This window comes from Arachis duranensis, chromosome 6 (genome assembly GCF_000817695.3).
Source record: "Arachis duranensis cultivar V14167 chromosome 6, aradu.V14167.gnm2.J7QH, whole genome shotgun sequence".
Classification (NCBI taxonomy): Eukaryota; Viridiplantae; Streptophyta; class Magnoliopsida; order Fabales; family Fabaceae; genus Arachis; species Arachis duranensis.
Window position 1 is genome coordinate 77,780,754 of NC_029777.3, and position 8,702 is coordinate 77,789,455.

General features: G+C 40.4%; 1 non-coding gene across 1 annotated transcript; it reads right to left on the reverse strand.

Moving 5' to 3' along the window:
• Nucleotides 1–593: 593 nt before the first annotated feature.
• Nucleotides 594–697, reverse strand: LOC127739875 (small nucleolar RNA R71). The gene has a single exon (XR_008000617.1). It is a non-coding gene; the product is annotated as a small nucleolar RNA R71 (small nucleolar RNA).
• Nucleotides 698–8,702: the final 8,005 nt, after the last annotated feature.

Here is an 8,702-nt window from a genome sequence, read left to right on the forward strand (position 1 = left end):
TTCCTATTCTTCTTTTCTTCTACTCACATAAAGGAATCTCTATACTATGACATAGAGGATTCCTTTTCTTTTCTGTTCTCTTCTTTTTTATATGAGCAGGAGCAAGGACAAGAACATTCTTGTTGAAGCAGTGGAAGCTAAAGCACAATAAATTAGAGAAAACCTTACAGAGAATCTCGAAAAAGAAGACATGGCCAAACCCAATAACAATGGTGAAGGCCACAAGGAGGATGCTTGGTGATTATACTACACCTACTTCCAATTTTTATGGAAGAAGCATCTCAATCCCTGCCATTGGAGCAAACAATTTTAAGCTGAAACCTCAATTAGTTGCTCTAATGCAACAGAACTGCAAGTTTCATGGACTTCCATCAGAAGATCCCTATCAGTTTTTAACTGAGTTCTTGCAGATCTGTGAGACTATTAAGACTAATGGAGTAGATCCTGAAGTCTACAGGCTCATGCTTTTTCCTTTTGCTGTAAGAGACAGAGCTAAAATATGGTTGGACTCATAACCTAAAGATAGCCTAGACTCTTGGGATAAGCTGGTCACGACCTTCTTGGCCAAGTTCTTTCCTCCTCAAAAGCTGAGCAAGCTTAGAGTGGATGTTTAGACCTTCAAGCAAAAAGATGGTGAATCCCTCTATAAAGCTTGGGAAAGATACAAGCAGATGACCAAAAAGTGTCATTCTGACTTGCTTTTAGAGTGGACCATTTTTGATATATTCTATTATGGTCTATCTGAGTTCTCTAAGATGTCACTGGACCATTCTACAGGTAGATCCATTCACCTAAAAAAAATGCCTGCAGAAGCTCAAGAACTCAATGACATGGTTGCAAATAACCAATTCATGTACACATCTGAGAGGAATCTTGTGAGTAATGGGATGCCTCAAAAGAGGGGTGTTCTTGAAATTGATGCTCTGAATGCCATATTGGCTTAGAACAAAATGTTGACTCAGCAAGTCAACATGATTTCTCAGAGTCTGAATGGATGGAAAAATGCATCCAACAGTACTAAAGAGGCATCTTCTGAAGAAGAAGCTTATGATCCTGAGAACCTTGCAATGGGAGAGGTGAATTATATGGGTGAACCCTATGGAAACACCTATAATCCTTCATTGAGAAATCATCCAAATTTCTCATGTAAGGATCAACAAAAGCCCCAACAAGGCTTCAATAATGGTGGAAGAAACAGGCTTAGCAATAGCAAGCCTTTTCTATCATCTTCTCAGCAACAGACAGAGAATTCTGAGCAGAGCTCCTCTAACTTAGCAAACATAGTCTCTGATCTATCTAATGCCACTCTAAGTTTCATGAGTGAAATAAGGTCCTCCATTAGAAATTTGGAGGCACAAGTAGGCCAGCTGAGTAAGAAAATCACTGAAACTCCTCCTAGTATTCTCCCAAGCAATACAGAAGAGAATCCAAAGAGAGAGTGCAAGGCCATTGATATAATCAAAATGGCCGAATCCAAAGAGGAAGGGGAGGACGTGAATCCCAATAAGGAAGACCTCATGGGACGTCTCCCAGACAAGAAGGAGTTCCCTATAGAGGACCTAAAGGAATCCGAGGCTCATATAGAGACCATAGAGATTCCATTAAACCTCATTCTGCCATTCATGAGCTCTGAGAACTATTCTTCCTCTGAAGAGGATGAAGATGTAACTGAAGAGCAAGTTGCTCAATATCTAGGAGCCATCATGAAGCTAAATGCCAAGTTGTTTGGTAATGAGACTTGGGAAGATGAACCTCCCTTGCTCATTAGTGAACTAAATACATGGGTTCAGCAAACTTTACCTCAAAAGAAACAAGATCCTGATAAATTCTTAATAACATGTACCAGAGGAACCATGACATTTGAGAAAGCTCTGTGTGACCTGGGGTCAGGTATAAATCTTATGCCACTCTTTGTAATGGAGAAACTAGGGATCTTTGAGGTACAGGCTGCCACATTCTCATTAGAGATGGCAGACAAGTCAATAAGACAAGCTTATGCATTGGTAGAGGACATGTTAGTGAACGTTAAAGGCCTTTACATCGCTGTTGATTTCATAATCTTAGACACTAGGAAGGAGGAGGATGAATGCATCATCCTTGAAAGACCCTTCCTAGCCACAGCAGGAGCTGTAATTGATGTTGACAAAGGAGAACTAGTCCTTCAATTGAATGGGGACTACCTTGTGTTTAGAGCTCAAGGATATTCCTCTGCAACCATGGAGATGGAGCATGAAAAGCTTCTCTCAATACAGGTCAAACAAAGCCCCCACAATCAAACTCTAAGTTTGGTGTTGGGAGGCCACAACCAAACTCTAAGTTTGGTGTTAAGAGCCCCCACATTCAAACTCTAAGTTTGGTGTTGGGAGGCCTTCATCATGCTCTGAACATCTGTGAAGCTCCATGAGAGCTCACTGTCAGGCTATTGACATTAAAGAAGCGCTTATTAGGAGGCAACCCAATTTTTATTTATCTATATTTTCTATTGTTCTTTTATGTTTTATTAGGTTCATGATCATGTGGAGTCACAAAACAATTGCAAAAAATTAAAAACATAATAAAAAACAGCAGAAGAAAAAGCACACCTTGGAGGAAGAGCATACTGGCGTTTAAACGCCAATAAAGAGCATCTGGCTGGCTTTTAACGCCAGAATAAAGTATGAATCTGGCGTTGAACGCCAGAAACAAGTAGCAGTTTGGCGTTTAAACGCCAGGATTGCACCCTGAGGAAAGCTGGCGTTTAACGCCAGCAACAAGCATCAGGCTGGCGAAACGCCAGAAACATGCTACATTTAGGCATTTAACGCCAGAAACAAGCTTCAGTCTGGCGTTAAATGCCAGGATTTCATGCAGAGGGCGTTTTACACACCTAATTGGTGTAGGGATGATAAATCTTTGACACCTCAAGATCTGTGGACCCTACAGGATCCCCACCTACCTCAACTCACTTTCTCACTTCTTCACACAATCCAATAACACTCTTCCCCAAACACCCTTCACCAATCACCTCAATCTCTTTTCCCCATCAACTCTTCACCACTCACATCCATCCACTCTTCCCCATAAATCCCACCTACCTTCAAATTCAAAATCTCTTTCCCACCCAAACCCACCCTAAATGACCGAACCTCATTCCCTCTCCCTCCACTATATAAACCCTTCCATCCTTCTTAATTTTCACACAACACAACCCTCTCTTCTCCCCCTTGGCCGAAACCCACGCATCTCTCCCTTTCCTCCATATCTTCTTCTTCTTCTTCTATTCTTTCTTCTCTTGCTCGAGGACGAGCAATATTCTAAGTTTGGTGTGGTAAAAGCATAGCTTCTTATTTTTCCATAACCATTTATGGCACCTAAGACTGGAGAAACCTCTAGAAAGAGAAAAGGGAAGACAAAAGCTTCCACTTTCGAGTCATGGGAGATGGAGAGATTCATCTCAAAGCCCATCAAAGCCACTTCTATAAAGTTGTGGCCAAGAAGAAGGTGATCCCTGAGGTCCCTTTCATATGCTCAAGAAAAATGAGTATCCGGAGATCCGACATGAGATCCAAAGAAGAGGTTGGGAAGTTCTTACCAACCCCATTCAACAAGTCGAAATCCTAATGGTTCAAGAGTTCTATGCCAATGCATGGATCACTACGAACCATGATCGAAGTATGAACCCGAATCCAAAGAATTGGCTTACAATGGTTCGGGGGAAATGCTTAGATTTCATTCCGAGAAAATGTAAGGTTGGCGTTCCACTGGCCAATTATGCAAGAAAACGCACGGCCCAACACTAGAAGGGTCAACTTTGATCAAAGGTTGGACCAAGTCCTCATGGACATATGTGTGGAAGGAGCTCAATGGAAAAGAGACTCAAAGGGCAAGCCGGTTCAATTGAGAAGACTGGACCTTAAGCCTGTGGCTAGAGGATGGTTGGATTTCATCCGACGCTCCATCATCCCCACTAGCAACCGATCCGAAGTAACTGTGGATTGGGCCATCATGATCCATAGCATCATGATTGGAGAGGAAGTAGAAGTTCATGAGGTCATTCCCCTAGAACTCTACAAAGTAGCCGAAAAGCCCTCCACCTTGGCAAGGCAAGCTTTTCCTCATCTCGTTTGCCATCTATGCAATTTAGCTAGAGTTGTCATAGAAGGAGACATCCTCATTGAAGAGGACAAGCCCATCACTAAGCGCATAAGGAAGCTCATCATCAAGAAATCCCTGAGGTGCCTCAAGGGATGCATTTTCCTCTAAAACAACTATTGGGAACAACTCAACACTTCTCTAGAAGGATTGAGTCATAACATGAACCAATTAATGGTGGAACACCAAGAGCACTCCATCATTCTCAATGAGATTAGAGAAGATCAAAGAGCTATGAGGGAGGAGCAACAAAGGCAAGGAAGAGATATAGAGGAGCTCAAGGATGCCATTGGTCCTTCAAGAAGAAGGCGCCACCATCACTAAGGTGGACTCATTCCTTAACTTCCTTGTTCTTATCTCTCTGTTTTTCGATTTTATGCTATATGTTTGTCTATGTTTTGGGTCTTTACTACATGATCATTAGTATCTAGTGTCTATGCGTTAAAGCTATGAATAATTCCATGAATCCTTCACCTTTCTTAAATGAAAAATGTTTTTAATACAAAATAACAAGAAGTACATGAGTTTCGAATTCATTCTTAAACTTAGTTAATTATATTGATGTGGTGACAATACTTTTTGTTTTCTGAATGAATGCTTGAATTGTGCATATTTTTTATCTTGTTTATAAATGTTAAAATCATTGGCTCTTGAAAGAATGATGAAAAAGAAAAATGTTATTGATGATCTGAAAAATAAAAAAAAATTGATTCTTGAAGCAAGAAAAAGCAGTGAAGAACAAAGCTTGCAAAAAAAAAGAGAAAAAGAAAAAGCAAGCAGAAAAAGCCAATAGCCCTTATAACCAAAAGGCAAGGGTAAAAAAGGATCCAAGGCTTTGAGCATCAATGGATAGGAGGGCCCAAGGAAATAAAATGCAGGCCTAAGCGGCTAAATCAAGCTGTCCCTAACCATGTGCTTGTGGCATGCAGGTCTAAGTGAAAAGCTTGAGACTGAGTGGTTAAAGTCGTGATCCAAAGCAAAAAGAGTGTGCTTAAGAGCTCTGGACACCTCTAACTGGGGACTTTAGCAAAGCTGAGTCACAATCTGAAAAGGTTCACCTAGTCATGTGTCTGTGAAATTTATGTATCCGGTGGTAATACTGGAAAACAAAGTGCTTAGGGCCACGACCAAGACTCATAAAAGTAGCTGTGTTCAAGAATCAACATACTTAACTAGGAGAATCAAGAACACTATCTGAACTCTGAGTTCCTATAGATGCCAATCATTCTGAACTTCAAAGGAAAAAGTGAGATGCCAAAACTGTTCAGAAGCAAAAAGCTACAAGTCCCGCTCATATAATTAGAGCTAATATTCATTGATATTTTGGGATTTATAGTATATTCTCTTCTTTTTATCCTATTTGATTTTTCAGTTGCTTAGGGACAAGCAACAATTTAAGTTTGGTGTTGTGATGAGCGGATAATTTATACGCTTTTTGGCATTGTTTTTAGGTAGTTTTTAGTATGATCTAGCTACTTTTAGGGATGTTTTTATTTGTTTTTATGCAAAATTCACATTTTTGGACTTTACTATGAGTTTTTATATTTTTTTGTGATTTCAGGTATTTTCTGGCTGAAATTGCGGGACCTGAGCAAAAATCTGATTCAGGCTGAAAAAGGACTGCTGATGTTGTTGGATTCTGACCTCCCTGCACTCGAAATAGATTTTATGGAGCTACAGAACTCTAAATGGTGCGCTCTTAATTTCGTTGGAAAGTAGACATCTAGAGCTTTCCATCAATATATAATAGTTTATACTTTATTCGAGTTTAGACAATGCAAACTGGCATTCAACACCAGTTCCATGCTGCATTCTAGAGTAAAACGCCAGAAACAAGTTAGAAACCAGAGTTAAAAGCCAAAAACACGTTACAACTTGGCATTTAACTCCAAGAGAAGCCTCTGCACGTGTAAAGCTCAAGCTCAGCCTAAGCACACACCAAAGTGGGCCCCGGAAGTGGATTTCTACACTAAGACTTATTTCTGTAAACCCTAGTAACTAGTCTAGTATAAATAGGACTTTTTACTATTGTATTTTCATCTGGGGAATTAATCTTTGACGTTTAGTCCTGAGACATTGGGGGCTAGCCTCACGGCCATGCCTAGACCTTGTTCTTATGTATTTTCAACGGTAGAGTTTCTACACACCATAGATTAAGGTGTGGAGCTCTGCTGTACCTCGAGTATTAATGCAATTACTACCGTTTTCTATTCAATTCAGCTTATTCTTATTCTAAGATGTTCATTCGCACTTCAACCTGATGACATTTTAGATCTGAACTTTGTACTTTTTGACGGCATGAGTCTCTAAACTCCATTATTGGGGCTAAGGAGCTCTGCAGCGTCTCGATGAATTAATGCAATTATTTCTGTTCTCCATTCAAACACGCTTGTTTCTATCTATGATATTCATTCGCATTTTAATATGAAGAAGGTGATGACTCATGACACTCATCACCATTCTCAACCTATGAACACGTGCCTGACAACCACCTCCGTTCTACATTAGATTGAATGAGTATCTCTTAGATTCCTTAATCAGAGTCTTTGTGGTATAAGCTAGAATCCATTGGCAGCATCCTTGAGAATCCAGAAAGTCTAAACCTTGTCTGTGGTATTCCGAGTAGGATTCAGGGATTGGATGACTGTGACAAGCTTCAAACTCTCGAGTGTTGGGCGTAGTGACAGACGCAAAAGGATCAATGGATCCTATTTCGACATGATCGAGAACCGACAGATGATTAGCCGTGTGGTGACAGCACATTTGGACCATTTTCACTGAGAGGACGGATGGTAGCCATTGACAACAGTGGCCCACCAACACATAGCTTTCCATAGAAGGAACCTTGCGTGCGTGAAGAAGATGATAGTAGGAAAGCAGAGATTCAGAAGACAAAGCATCTCCAAAACTCTAACACATTCTCTATTACTGCGTAACAATTACTCATTTCATACTCTTTCACTTTTTACAATTGAAACTAAAGAACCCTATTGGTATCCTGACTAAGAACAATAAGATAACCATAGCTTGCTTCAAGCCAACAATCTCCGTGGGATCGACCCTTACTCACGTAAGGTATTACTTGGACGACCCATTGCACTTGCTGGTTAGTTGTGCGGAATTACATAGTGTGAGTGTAGTTTTCGTGCACCAATAGGCACTTAGAATAAATAAGGAGAAACTTAGGATTACCAAGCATTGAGGATGAAGACCAATTTGTGAGTGAGGAAGTGGAAGAAAAAGCTCCTGTATCAAGTTAGATTTCAATGAAGAATGAGGTGGTAGAGGTATATGAGCCAAGGATTTCATATCCACAGAGGCCACTTGAGATGACAAGGGAACATGAAAACTCACAACCCCTACAAACCTTCCTGAACAAAAGACTCTCAACACTTGAATCTGTGATTGAAAGATATGAAGAGGAGATGAAGAAATCTTGGGAAGAACAACAAACTCCTCCATAAAAGTGCTGTTAAACCAAATGTTGAGTGCAAAGGAGGAAGTGAAAGAACAAGAAAGTGAGGAAGACAATCAAGGAAGTCCATACTCAAGTGAGGCAGAAAGTTGCATAGAAGAAGGGCTCATTGAACTACCAATGCAATAAGATCTTGATGAAAGGAACACTCCAACAATCACACAACTACCAAGTCCTGATATCCAAGAAGTGAAGGCAACCCACAACAACACCAAGAAGAGGATTGTGACCAAGCTACAAGTGATCATATCCATGAAGAAGAAAAGGTCAACTGCAAACAATCCAACCCCTAGTTTTTATTATATTTTTATTAGTTTTTATTTAAAATTTACTTTTCTGGGCTTTACTATGATTTTGTGTGTTTTTCTGTGATTTCAGGTATTTTCTGGCTGAAATTGAGGGACCTGCGCAAAAATCTGATTCAGAGGCTGAAAAGGACTGCAGATGCTGTTGGATTCTGACCTCCCTGCACTCGAGGTGGATTTTCTGGAGAGCTACAGAAGCCCAATTGGCAAGCTCTCAATTGCGTTGGAAAGTAGACATCCTGGGCTTTCCAGCAATATATAATAGTCCATACTTTGTCCGAGATTTGATGGCCCAAACAGGCGTTCCAAGTCAGCTCAAGAATTCTGGCGTTTAACGCCGGAACTGGCACAAGAATGGGAGTTAAACGCCCAAACTGGCACAAAAGAACTGGCATAAAAATTGGAGTTAAACGCCCAAACTGGCACCAAAGCTGGCGTTTAACTCTAGAAAGAGTCTCTACACGAAAATGCTTCAATGCTCAGTCTAAGCACACACCAAGTGGGCCCGGAAGTGGATTTTTATGTCATTTACTCATTTCTGTAAACCCTAAGCTACTAGTTCTTTATAAATAAGACCTTTTGCTATTGTATTTTCTTCTTGGTTCTTCTGGTTCCCTCTTTGGGGCTAAAGCCAATGATCACCATTATTACTTATGTATTTTCAACGGTGGAGTTTCTACACACCATAGATTAAGGTGTGGAGCTCTGCTGTACCTCGAGTATTAATGCAATTACTATTGTTCTTCTATTCAATTCAGCTTATTCTTGTTCTAAGATATCACTTGTTCCTC